General features: G+C 41.2%; 1 protein-coding gene across 1 annotated transcript in view; it reads left to right on the top strand.

Annotated features, from left to right (window-relative positions):
- Positions 1-12271: 12271 nt before the first annotated feature.
- The window catches only part of LOC122206598 (myosin-4-like), a 28042-nt gene continuing 27386 nt past the window's right edge, over positions 12272-12927 (top strand). The window contains 1 exon segment of the mRNA XM_042915937.1: positions 12272-12337. The gene's annotated coding sequence lies outside the window, so the exon portion shown is untranslated.

Here is a 12927-nt window from a genome sequence, read left to right as displayed (position 1 = left end):
CAATTTTTCCCACATTCCTGGGAGATTTCCTCATCCATATGGATGATGTCTCTAGTCCAGTGACTCCCATCCTCCACTGCCTTCTCCTCCCCTGCACCTCGTCCACAGTCCCACTCTGGAAAAGGCCCCAACATCACACTCACCAAATCAAGCACCACCTTTCTGATCTTCCAGCTTGCATGTTGCCCTATCCCTAATCTAACATTCTTATTTAACCACACTGTACCTCCAATAACCTCTGACCTTTTATTTCTTCCATATTCATCAGCCCCTTTTGCTCTTCCAAGCAAGCAAAAATTCATAATCTTTTGTCCACTCTCTTCACAAAACCCCAAACTTGCTTGCCATCTCCTATCCCCTGCCACACTCAAGTGGAAAGAAACCAAACCTGAATGAATGCAACAGTTCACTACTCCACATTTCCAAGGAGATGGTACCAGTATAAATTCCCAATCACGGACCCCGCTGGGCCTTTGGTGCTGGAGTTATGCAGTCAACTTGCTCAGTCCCTCTAGTTCTATTTCAGATCTCTGCTCTCCTCAAATCTCCATTCCCTGCCTTTGGCCCCATAAGGTGACCTCACATCCTGCTTAAAAGAAAAACTAGGTGTTCTCAGATGCCAATGGCCTCCCATTTCTGCTGCCAAGCCATATTCATCCTTCGAATGTGGAGGTCGCTCCTCCAATTTAAATTCAGGGCCGCCTCATCTGCCTACTCTAAATCTCATCCCCTCCCCCCTTCTCAGAATATACAGTGGACACTCCTTTTCTTCCACCTTCTTCTCAATATCTTCCACTCTACTGCATCCTATCTTAAAACTCTCACTTGACCCAATTCTTCACTCTAGTTCCTTTCTCATGTCTCTACTTTCTGACAAAATCTCTCAAAACTGTTACATATACACATTGCTGCCTTTCCTCACCTCCTCCTCAACTCACTCCAGGCTGGTGTTTGTTCCCTCCACTGCACCTAAATGGATCTCACTATGATCCTCAGTGACGTCTTTATTGCTAAATCGAATGGACACTTCTCAATCTTTAATCACCTCAACCTCTCAATTGCATGTTACACATCTGACCATTCTCTTTTATGGAAATGTATTCTTCCCTTCATTTCCAAAACTCTGACCTGCTTTGGTGTCCTTCATAGCTCCAGCTCTCCAGCCTCTCTCATTCTCCTTCATCATCTCATCTGCCTCTGTTTAACCATCAGAAGTTTTTCTTCTGAAGTTCTTCTTCTGAAGAAGGAAGTTTTCTTTTGTGAACTCAATGTGATGTGACCCAAGTTTCCATCCTAGGCCCCCTTCTCCTCTCAGTTTACATTTCTCCTTGGATGATCTCACCTGCTCCCTTGGTTTCTATTACCATCCATAACGTATGGATTCCAAATTTACACCCCAACTCTAGTTCTGTACTCTGAACTCCAGGCTTAATGTCTCTGCTAATAGAAACTTTAAACTCAACATGGCCAAAATTAATTCATGACCATAGCCTCCAATCCTTTAGCCTCTCTTGTATTCCTGCACTGTTCCTTATCACAGCACATGGCAACAGTGATCATTCAGTTCCTCAACCTAACTATTTAGGAACCAGCATTGAGACCGACCAACCTGTCCTTCACTCGCCCATATCCAATCGGTCATCATGTTTTTTTCTTCACTGCCCTTAAATATCTTTCAAGACCATCAACTCTGTCTTTTCCACCACGTTCCCTATCCAAACTGCCATCATCTACTGCCTGGTCTCCCACACATCTACTCTTCTTTCCTGAGTCTAAACCATTCTGACAGAATCTAAACTACAGCCAGTGAGAGCTTTCTAAAAACAATACACTGGCCACATCACTGTCCCGCTTAAAGTCACCCCTCTTTTCTCGTAGCATAAAGATTAAAATCCTGAGGATGGCCATCGCCTACCCTGTAAGCTCCACCTTGTGATACACTCTGCCTTCCTCTTGTGTGTCTCAGCCTCACTGATCTCCTTTTTAGTTCTAGGGACATACTCTGAGCCTTCTCACCTGCCTTGGCTTCAAGGACCCTCTCACTTCTTACCTCTATACTTCGACTAGCTAGGGCCTATTCATCCTCTAAATCTGAGCTTAAATTTCACTATGTTAAGAAAAAGACCTAGACCCTCCCGAATAGGTCTGATTTCCCTGTTGTATGCTCTCTTTACTTATCACTTAACTAAACTGCAAATAAGTAATGTCATTCTCCCTCATTAAAATGGATGCTACATGAAGCATATATAGGTTTGGGGTCTTCCTTATTCACCCGTATATCCCTCCACTTGACATTGTGCCTTGACCAGAGTATCTGCTCAATAATAACGTTTTGGAAGTATGAATGAATGAAAGTTTCCATACCTTTGAATTTGCTGCCTTCATGCCCTCCCCTTCTTATCCATCTGACAAATGTTTAACCATTCCTTAAGTCTCAGCTTCGACATGGTTCCCTTTAAAGCCTTATTTAAGAGTCAAAGCATCCCCTGATAAGTGTTCTAGGACCTGCAGGTGGACGGAAATGTTCCTTTCCTGTACTTTCATCTCACTGTCCTATTCTCCTCACTTCTGCTGCTGCCTCTGACCATCATACTCTCGCCTCCTCTTTTGTAAGTGCACCCTATTTATCCTTCAAGGGCACTGGCTCCAAGCAACCATCCCTAATAGGAAGAAGAATCTCTCTAGAGCAATTACGTATACATTCTCCTGTTCAATTATCCCTTCCTGTCTTCTCTTTCCCACCGAGATATTCTACCCCGTCTTATCTCTTATGTTCAGTTACTGCACCCTGGCCATGTGTCCTTCACAGTCACGGTATTTTGTCTTAACTCTCTCGTCCAGTTATTTCATCCTTTCTTATCTCTCTGCTCATTTATTGCATCCTGTCTGATCTCTTCTGCCCAGTTATTCCATTCTGCCTTATCTTTCCCGCCTAGGTATTGCATCCTGTCTGATCTCTCCCATTCATTTTTGCACCCTGTATTATCTCGCCTGCTCATTTATTGCATCCTGTCTTCTCTTCCCCTCATTTATCGCATGTTTTCTTATCTCTCCTCTTCCATTACTGTATCCTACCTTGTCCTTCCCATTCAGTTATTGCATCCTGTCCTTTCTCTCTCTTTCCCTCTCATTTATTGCATGCTTTCTTGTCTCTCCCCTTCAATTACTGCATCTTGTCTTATCTCTTCTGCTCAGATGTTCTATCCTGCCTCATGGCTCCTGTTCAGTTAATGCACCCTGTCTCTCTCTCCTCTTCAATTCTTGCAATCTGTCTGATCTCTCCTGTTACCCAAGGAAATTCCAGAATTTAGATTGATTAGTCTGGTTTACTCATTTAAAGAAAAAGAGTTGTATTTATTCACATTTTACTTCTGAATTTTGCCCAACTACAATATATATTTAGGGAAAAAATAGTTTCTTAAAACTTTTCTCTTACTTTCAACACCTTCAAAACCAATGGGCAACTGTTTACACAGTGACATTTATAGAAATGCAAAACATCCACAAACAACCAGCACAGGAATACTAAAAGATTTACTTCATTTCCCCTACACAACTGCCTCTTACTTCTTTACAATTCTCTCTTGTTGATATCCTGCCACTTGGGAATATAATATATTCTCCTCCTACCAGTACTTCCAATTGTGTAGAAGATACCAGCTATCAGCACGGACGGCAACACTTTATTGGTACTTGTTTTCTGGAATGGGAAACTTAGCACCATACGTAAGACTTGAACAGAAAAACGATCCTAGACGTGTGTCTTGCTGTCTAACTGGAACTAAGAAGGACAGAGAATTTGAAAAGATTTAAGTTAAAATTAGATTTGTCCCACTGATTTATTTTTATTACAGTTCACCAATACATGGGAAAATAGATTGTCAAATATTAATTATTAATGTTGCCTGCATGGTGGGGACAGCACATGACTTCTTACACATAAGAGTAGGAATGTCAGCTAATACCTGGCGGGGAGCAAGAGTGAGCCAAACAAGTACATACCAAGCCCTGGGAATCAGGGAGTCCCTAAAGAATGAAAGAGAATAATTAGAAAGAGCTGAATGATTCTGTCTCCCCATTCTTTTCCCATCTAGACTTGCTTCCCCAGGAATCTGTGTGCATCTGAGTTAACTTTAACACCTAGTAGGTGCTCCTGTATTCACTCTATTCAAGGAAGTGGAAAGGTGTAGACGGCTAGAAGGGGTGGGTGATAAGCGAGCAAAACTTACGTGTCGTGTAGGGACAAATTATTGATGTGCTCCCAAGACAGAATTTCTGAAAAACATCTTCAAGGCTCTCCCTACATGCTGTGGCACAGAAAACACAAGTCTCTACATTTCTCTATCTCTTTAGCATCATGTACTTTGCATAGATTTGTGTATCATGGGGTAGTTTGCTTATGGCATCCTGGTTTTGGATATGCTGGCTTGGTGGGCAAGGTTATGGCATGTTCAACAACAGGACAACATAACACCACATGCAGTTCTCATAAAATGCAGCTTTCACAAAATGTAAATCAGTAATTTGACGGGAGGTCTCTCATTTATCATTCTGTTAGCTGTTTACTTCTGGCATAGCTTTCATTGTGTCAGTAAAATCACTAAAAAAACATGGAATCTCGGAGTTGGAAGGGACACTGGAGGCTGTAGAGCTGGTGACTAGGTGACAGTCTCGGGGGCGGCCCTGCCTGGGCCGAGTCTCCGCTCCACCATACACACTAGCTATGTGATCCTGGGCAATTTATTGAACCAGACTGCAGCTCAGTCCCTTTTCAGTAGACAGCATAATGGCATTTTCTACTCTTGAAGTTTGCATGAGGATCAAATGAGGCAAATCAAATACTGAGAATATACACGTGGCTCTTGGTAGACACTGAAGATACAGACCTATTTTTCCTTCACTCACTTCCCCACAATTGTCCCTGCTTGGAATGCTCTTCATTCAGATCTCTTCAGAGGTAATTCTTTCGCATGATTCAAGTCTTGGTTCAAAGAAGTCTATCTTGCTTGCCACACCAATGTGGCCCCCTGCCTACAGTAATCTCTACCTTGTTACTCTAACTTACACTTCTCATAGCACGTCACATAGAATAAAAAATACATCTTTAACTTTTTTTTTAATGAATTCATTGTATCCACCACCCCCTTCCATCAAAATGTCAATTCCAAGAGAGCACGGACTTCTTTTTTTAAACTCTTGTATGTCTGCCCAATAAATACCAATTAAATGAATAAATACCACTATGGAAAGCATTTCTATACATGATAATGAGTAAAAAACCAAGTTGAAGACCATCAGTATATATAATCCCATTTGTATAAATAAATAAATAAATAAATATATATATATATATATATATATATATATACACCCTATACATTTATATACAAATATGATATATTTGTATATAATACACTATATATTTGCATGTGTAGAAAATTAGCTCTGGGGAATAGTTTGAGGTAGCTGAGTATATAGTCATCACTGCCCTTGTCATGATCAAGATCTGTACATTCACAAAAATCTCAACCTCAAGCATCCCATTCAGTCTCTGCACAAATTACCAAAGCATACAAGGAGAAATAAATAATCTGAATAGATGCACATCTATTAAAGAAATTGAATCAATAATTAATAAGCTTCTAAAACAGAAATCATCAGGTTCAGATAATTTCACTGGTGAATTCTACCTAAGATTTAAGGAAAAATAATATCAATTCTCCACAATGTCTTCAAGAAAAAAGCAGAGGGAGCATTTTCTTTTTTTTTTTTTTTTTTTTTTTTTATTATTTTTTAATATATGAAATTTACTGTCAAATTGGTTTCCATACAACACCCAGTGCTCATCCCAAAAGGTGCCCTCCTCAATACCCATCACCCACCCTGCCCTCCCTCCCACCCCCCATCAACCCTCAGTTTGTTCTCAGTTTTTAACAGTCTCTTATGCTTTGGCTCTCTCCCACTCTAACCTCTTTTTTTTTTTTTTTCCTTCCCCTCCCCCATGGGTTTCTGTTACGTTTCTCAGGATCCACATAAGAGTGAAACCATATGGTATCTGTCTTTCTCTGTATGGCTTATTTCACTTAGCATCACACTCTCCAGTTCCATCCATGTTGCTACAAAAGGCCATATTTCATTTTTTCTCATTGCCACGTAGTATTCCATTGTGTATATAAACCACAATTTCTTTATCCATTCATCAGTTGATGGACATTTAGGCTCTTTCCATAATTTGGCTATTGTTGAGAGTGCCGCTATAAACATTGGGGTACAAGTGCCCCTATGCATCAGTACTCCTGTATCCCTTGGATAAATTCCTAGCAGTGCTATTGCTGGGTCATAGGGTAGGTCTATTTTTAATTTTCTGAGGAACCTCCACACTGCTTTCCAGAGCGGCTGCACCAATTTGCATTCCCACCAACAGTGCAAGAGGGTTCCTGTTTCTCCACATCCTCTCCAGCATCTATAGTCTCCTGATTTCTTCATTTTGGCCACTCTGACTGGCGTGAGGTGGTATCTGAGTGTGGTTTTGATTTGTATTTCCCTGATAAGGAGCGACGTTGAACATCTTTTCATGTGCCTGTTGGCCATCCGGATGTCTTCTTTAGAGAAGTGTCTATTCATGTTTTCTGCCCATTTCTTCACTGGGTTATTTGTTTTTCGGGTGTGGAGTTTGATGAGCTCTTTATAGATTTTGGATACTAGCCCTTTGTCCGATGTGTCATTTGCAAATATCTTTTCCCATTCCGTTGGTTGCCTTTTAGTTTTGTTGGTTGTTTCCTTTGCTGTGCAGAAGCTTTTTATCTTCATAAGGTCCCAGTAATTCACTTTTGCTTTTAATTCCCTTGCCTTTGGGGATGTGCCGAGTAAGAGATTGCTACGGCTGAGGTCAGAGAGGTCTTTTCCTGCTTTCTCCTCTAAGGTTTTGATGGTTTCCTGTCTCACATTCAGGTCCTTTATCCATTTTGAGTTTATTTTTGTGAATGGTGTGAGAAAGTGGTCTAGTTTCAACCTTCTGCATGTTGCTGTCCAGTTCTCCCAGCACCATTTGTTAAAGAGACTGTCTTTTTTCCATTGGATGTTCTTTCCTGCTTTGTCAAAGATGAGTTGGCCATACGTTTGTGGGTCTAGTTCTGGGGTTTCTATTCTATTCCATTGGTCTATGTGTCTGTTTTTATGCCAATACCATGCTGTCTTGATGATGACAGCTTTGTAGTAGAGGCTAAAGTCTGGGATTGTGATGCCTCCTGCTTTGGTCTTCTTCTTCAAAATTACTTTGGCTATTCGGGGCCTTTTGTGGTTCCATATGAATTTTAGGATTGCTTGTTCTAGTTTCGAGAAGAATGCTGGTGCAATTTTGATTGGGATTGCACTGAATGTGTAGATAGCTTTGGGTAGTATTGACATTTTGACAATATTTATTCTTCCAATCCATGAGCAGGGAATGTCTTTCCATTTCTTTATATCTTCTTCAATTACCTGCATAAGCTTTCTATAGTTTTCAGCATACAGATCTTTTACATCTTTGGTTAGATTTATTCCTAGGTATTTTATGCTTCTTGGTGCAATTGTGAATGAGATCAGTTTCTTCATTTGTCTTTCTGTTGCTTCATTGTTAGTGTATAAGAATGCAACTGATTTCTGCACCTTGATTTTGTATCCTGCAACTTTGCTGAATTCATGTATCAGTTCTAGCAGACTTTTGGTGGAGTCTATCGGATTTTCCATGTATAATATCATGTCATCTGCAAAAAGCGAAAGCTTGACTTCATCTTTGCCAATTTTGATGCCTTTGATTTCCTTTTGTTGTCTGATTGCTGATGCTAGAACTTCCAGCACTATATTAAATAGCAGCGGTGACAGTGGGCATCCCTGTCGTGTTCCTGATCTCAGGGAAAAAGCTCTCAGTTTTTCCCCGTTGAGGATGATGTTAGCTGTGGGCTTTTCATAAATGGCCTTTATGATCTTTAAGTATGTTCCTTCTATTCCGACTTTCTCAAGGGTTTTTATTAAGAAAGGGTGCTGGATTTTGTCAAAGGCCTTTTCTGCATCGATTGACAGGATCATATGGTTCTTCTCTTTTTTTTTGTTAATGTGATGTATCACGTTGATCGATTTGCGAATGTTGAACCAGCCCTGCATCCCAGGAATGAATCCCACTTGATCATGGTGAATAATTCTTTTTATATGCTGTTGAATTCGATTTGCTAGTATCTTATTAAGAATTTTTGCATCCATATTCATCAGGGATATTGGCCTGTAGTTCTCTTTTTTTACTGGGTCTCTGTCTGGTTTAGGAATCAAAGTAATACTGGCTTCATAGAATGAGTCTGGAAGTTTTCCTTCCCTTTCTATTTCTTGGAATAGCTTGAGAAGGATAGGTATTATCTCTGCTTTAAATGTCTGGTAGAACTCCCCTGGGAAGCCATCTGGTCCTGGACTCTTATTTGTTGGGAGATTTTTGATAACCGATTCAATTTCTTCGCTGGTTATGGGTCTGTTCAAGCTTTCTATTTCCTCCTGATTGAGTTTTGGAAGAGTGTGGGTGTTTAGAAATTTGTCCATTTCTTCCAGGTTGTCCAATTTGCTGGCATATAATTTTTCATAGTATTCCCTGATAATTGTATCTCTGAGGGATTGGTTGTAATCATTCCATTTTCATTCATGATTTTATCTATTTGGGTCATCTCCCTTTTCTTTTTGAGAAGCCTGGCTAGAGGTTTGTCAATTTTGTTTATTTTTTCAAAAAACCAACTCTTGGTTTTGTTGATCTGCTCTACAGTTTTTTTAGATTCTATATTGTTTATTTCTGCTCTGATCTTTATTATTTCTCTTCTTCTGCTGGGTTTAGGCTGCCTTTGCTGTTCTGCTTCTATTTCCTTTAGGTGTGCTGTTAGGTTTTGTATTTGGGATTTTTCTTGTTTCTTGAGATAGGCCTGGATTGCAATGTATTTTCCTCTCAGGACTGCCTTCGCTGCATCCCAAAGCGTTTGGATTGTTGTATTTTCATTTTCGTTTGTTTCCATATATGTTTTAATTTCTTCTCTAATTGCCTGGTTGACCCACTCATTCGTTAGTAGGGTGTTCTTTAACCTCCATGCTTTTGGAGGTTTTCCAGACTTTTTCCTGTGGTTGATTTCAAGCTTCATAGCATTGTGGTCTGAAAGTATGCATGGTATAATTTCAATTCTTGTAAACTTATGAAGGGCTGTTTTGTGACCCAGTATATGATCTATCTTGGAGAATGTTCCATGTGCACTCGAGAAGAAAGTATATTCTGTTGCTTTGGGATGCAGAGTTCTAAATATATCTGTCAAGTCCATCTGATCCAATGTATCATTCAGGGCCCTTGTTTCTTTATTGACTGTGTGTCTAGATGATCTATCCATTTCTGTAAGTGGGGTGTTAAAGTCCCCTGCAATGACCACATTCTTATCAATAAGGTTGCTTATGTTTATGAGTAATTGTTTTATATATCTGGGGGCTCGGGTATTTGGCGCATAGACATTTATAATAGTTAGCTCTTCCTGGTGGATAGACCCTGTGATTATTATATAATGCCCTTCTTCATCTCTTGTTACAGCCTTTAATTTAAAGTCTAGTTTGTCTGATATAAGTATGGCTACTCCAGCTTTCTTTTGGCTTCCAGGAGCATGATAAATAGTTCTCCATCCCCTCCCTCTCAATCTAAAGGTGTCCTCAGATCTAAAATGAGTCTCTTGTAGACAGCAAATAGATGGGTCTTGTTTTTTTATCCATTCTGATACCCTATGTCTTTTAGTTGGCGCATTTAATCCATTTACATTCAGTGTTATTATAGAAAGATATGGGTTTAGAGTCATTGTGATGTCTGTATGTTTTATGCTTGTAGTGATGTCTCTGGTACTTTGTCTCACAGGATCCCCCTTAGGATCTCTTGTAGGGCTGGTTTCGTGGTGACAAATTCCTTCAGTTTTTGTTTGTTTGGGAAGACCTTTATCTCTCCTTCTATTCTAAATGACAGACTTGCTGGATAAAGGATTCTCGGCTGCATATTTTTTCTGTTTAGCACACTGTAGATATCGTGCCAAGCCTTTCTGGCCTGCCAAGTTTCAAAGGAGAGATCAGTCACGAGTCTTATAGGTCTCCCTTTATATGTGAGGGCACGTTTATCCCTTGCTGCTTTCAGAATTTTCTCTTTATCCTTGTATTTTGCCAGTTTCACTATGATATGTCGTGCAGAAGATCGATTCAAGTTACGTCTGAAGGGAGTTCTCTGTGCCTCTTGGATTTCAATGCCTTTTTCCTTCCCCAGTTCAGGGAAGTTCTCAGCTATAATTTGTTCAAGTACCCCTTCAGCACCTTTCCCTCTCTCTTCCTCCTCTGGGATACCAATTATGCGTATATTATTTTTTTTTAGTGTATCACTTAGTTCTCTAATTTTCCCCTCATACTCCTGGATTTTTTTATCTCTCTTTCTTTCAGCTTCCTCTTTCTCCATAACTTCTAGTTCACCTATTCTCTCCTCTGCCTCTTCAAGCCAAGCCATCGTGGTTTCCATTTTGTTTTGCATTTTGTTTAAAGCGTTTTTCAACTCCTCGTGACTGTTCCTTAGTCCCTCGATCTTTGTGGCAAGAGATTCTCTGCTGTCCTGTATACTGTTTTCAAGCCCAGCGATTAATTTTATGACTATTATTCTAAATTCACTTTCTGTTATATTATTTAAATCCTTTTTGATCAGTTCATTAGCTGTTGTTATTTCCTGGAGATTCTTCTGAGGGGAATTCTTCCGTTTGGTCATTTTGGAGAGTCCCTGGCGTGGTGAGGACCTGCAGTGCACTTCCCCTGTGCTGTGGTGTATAACTGGAGTTAGTGGGCGGGGCCGCAGTCCGACCCGATGTCTGCCCCCAGCCCACTGCTGGGGCCACAGTCAGACTGGTGTGTGCCTTCTCTTCCCCTCTCCTAGGGGCGGGATTCACTGTGGGGTGGCGTGTCCCATCTGGGCTACTCGCACACTGCCAGGCTTGTGTTGCTGGGGATCTGGCGTATTAGCTGGGGTGGGTAGGCAAGGTGCACGGGGGCTGGAGGGGCAGGCTTAGCTCGCTTCTCCTTAGGTGATCCACAGAGGGAGCATTTTCTAACTCATTCTATGGGGCCAGAATGACCTTACTATCAAAACCAGATAAAGATATTACAAGAAAGAAAAACTATTTCAGTGTCTCTTATGAACATCGATGCAAAATTCCCCAACAAAATATTAGCAAATCAAATCCAACCACATATGAAATAATCACACATCACCACCAAGCGGGATTCATTCCATTCAATCTCTAACACCGCCTCTTCTTCCAGCTCACCTACTCCAGATATCCCATCATCTCCATTGACCCCTACCACTTTTTCATTGTTCTGGTATGTTCTTTCACCTCCTTCTTTAACCAGGCCTAAATTTCATGGCCCAACATTATAATAACTCACTCGAAAAGATTCTTCACTCCGTTGGCCTTCTCTCTAAATTTCACTTGCCTGACAAAGTCTCACCTTGGTTAAACCCAGATTCTCTATGGCTACATCCAAGCGTCTGAACTTGCTGGAGAAAAACAGATCCGCTAACCTGGTCTCACTTTAACTACAAGATTATAACTCAGTACTCCTGGGCGAGCCTCTCCCTCTTCAAAGAGAACACGTCACACCTTCTCTCTGTATACCCACTACATCTCCTTCAACTGTCCTCACTCTCAGCCAGTGACCTTGCCTCATACTTCACTGAGAAAACAGAAGCAAGCAAATAGGAACCCCCTCATCTTCCCACCATCAAATCTATCAGCTAACCTGCATCTCGCTCTCACTCTCCGTCTTCTTTCCTAACCTAACCCTTGTCCATGTTCCCATCAGAGCCTCTGGACTCCAGTCCCCCTTGCCTTGCTGCTCACAATAATTCCCTCTTCTCCTGTGTCATCAGTTTGTATTAACTCTACAGAATCCTCATCATCAACACAAATATGCTTAGTCTCTCCCCTTTTTTAACAAACTTTCCCTGGACCCCATGTCTGCCCCCAGGCATCACTGTATTTATTAGCTACCCTTCTCAACAATCCTTTTGTTCTCTGGCTTTTGTTATGGGACATAATACTTGCCCCTAGCTGTTGAATCACCCCCAGGTTTTGTTCTCAGAGAACACAGGTACTATAAAACAAAGGATGCTGTGTTCCTTCCAGATTCTAAATTCCTGACCCTCAAAATCCATAGGCATGATAAAATGTTTGTTTTAGGCCATCATCTGGGGCAGTATGGTAAGTCAGCCACACTAACAGGAACACGGCCCAAGCCACCATTATGATCCATCTACACTGTGGCAGTGAGTAGCCTGCTGCCTCTCCTTGGCCTCCCCTTGCTGCCCTGCAATCTACATTCAACACAGGCACCAGAGTGGTTCTTTTAAATCTTCAGTCAGACCACACTGCCCCCCTTCCTAAAATTCTCCTCTGGCTCTCCATCTCATTCAGATTAAAAACCAAGTCCTGACATGGTCTCACAAGCTCCTACGTTAACTGACCCTTCCCACTCCGTCTGCCGCCACGCTACCCCTTGTCCCCTGACAGTGTGCTTCTGTTTCAGGCTTCTTCACTGATCCTTCAACACTTTAGGGTACTCCAGCCTCAGGACCTTTACATTTTCTGTTCTCTCTGTCTGAAATATTCTTCTTCTAGATACCCACATTGCTTGTTTCTTAACTTCCCTCAAGCTTCTATTCAAATGTCTGTCACCTTCCATGAAAAGCCTTCCAAGATCGCCCACCTTGGTACAGTTCTCCCTTTCCCCCTTACTCGGTTTTATTGTTCCTTTTAGCATGTAGTGTCATCTGACTTCTTTGTCTGTGTATGTCCACCCCCATTGACTGAAGCATGAGCTTGGCCAGTTTGGGTAATTTATTGGTACACAGTGGAC

The sequence above is a fragment of the Panthera leo genome, chromosome E1 (genome assembly GCF_018350215.1).
Source record: "Panthera leo isolate Ple1 chromosome E1, P.leo_Ple1_pat1.1, whole genome shotgun sequence".
NCBI lineage: Eukaryota > Metazoa > Chordata > Mammalia > Carnivora > Felidae > Panthera > Panthera leo.
This window is presented reverse-complemented; position numbering and strand designations above follow the sequence as displayed.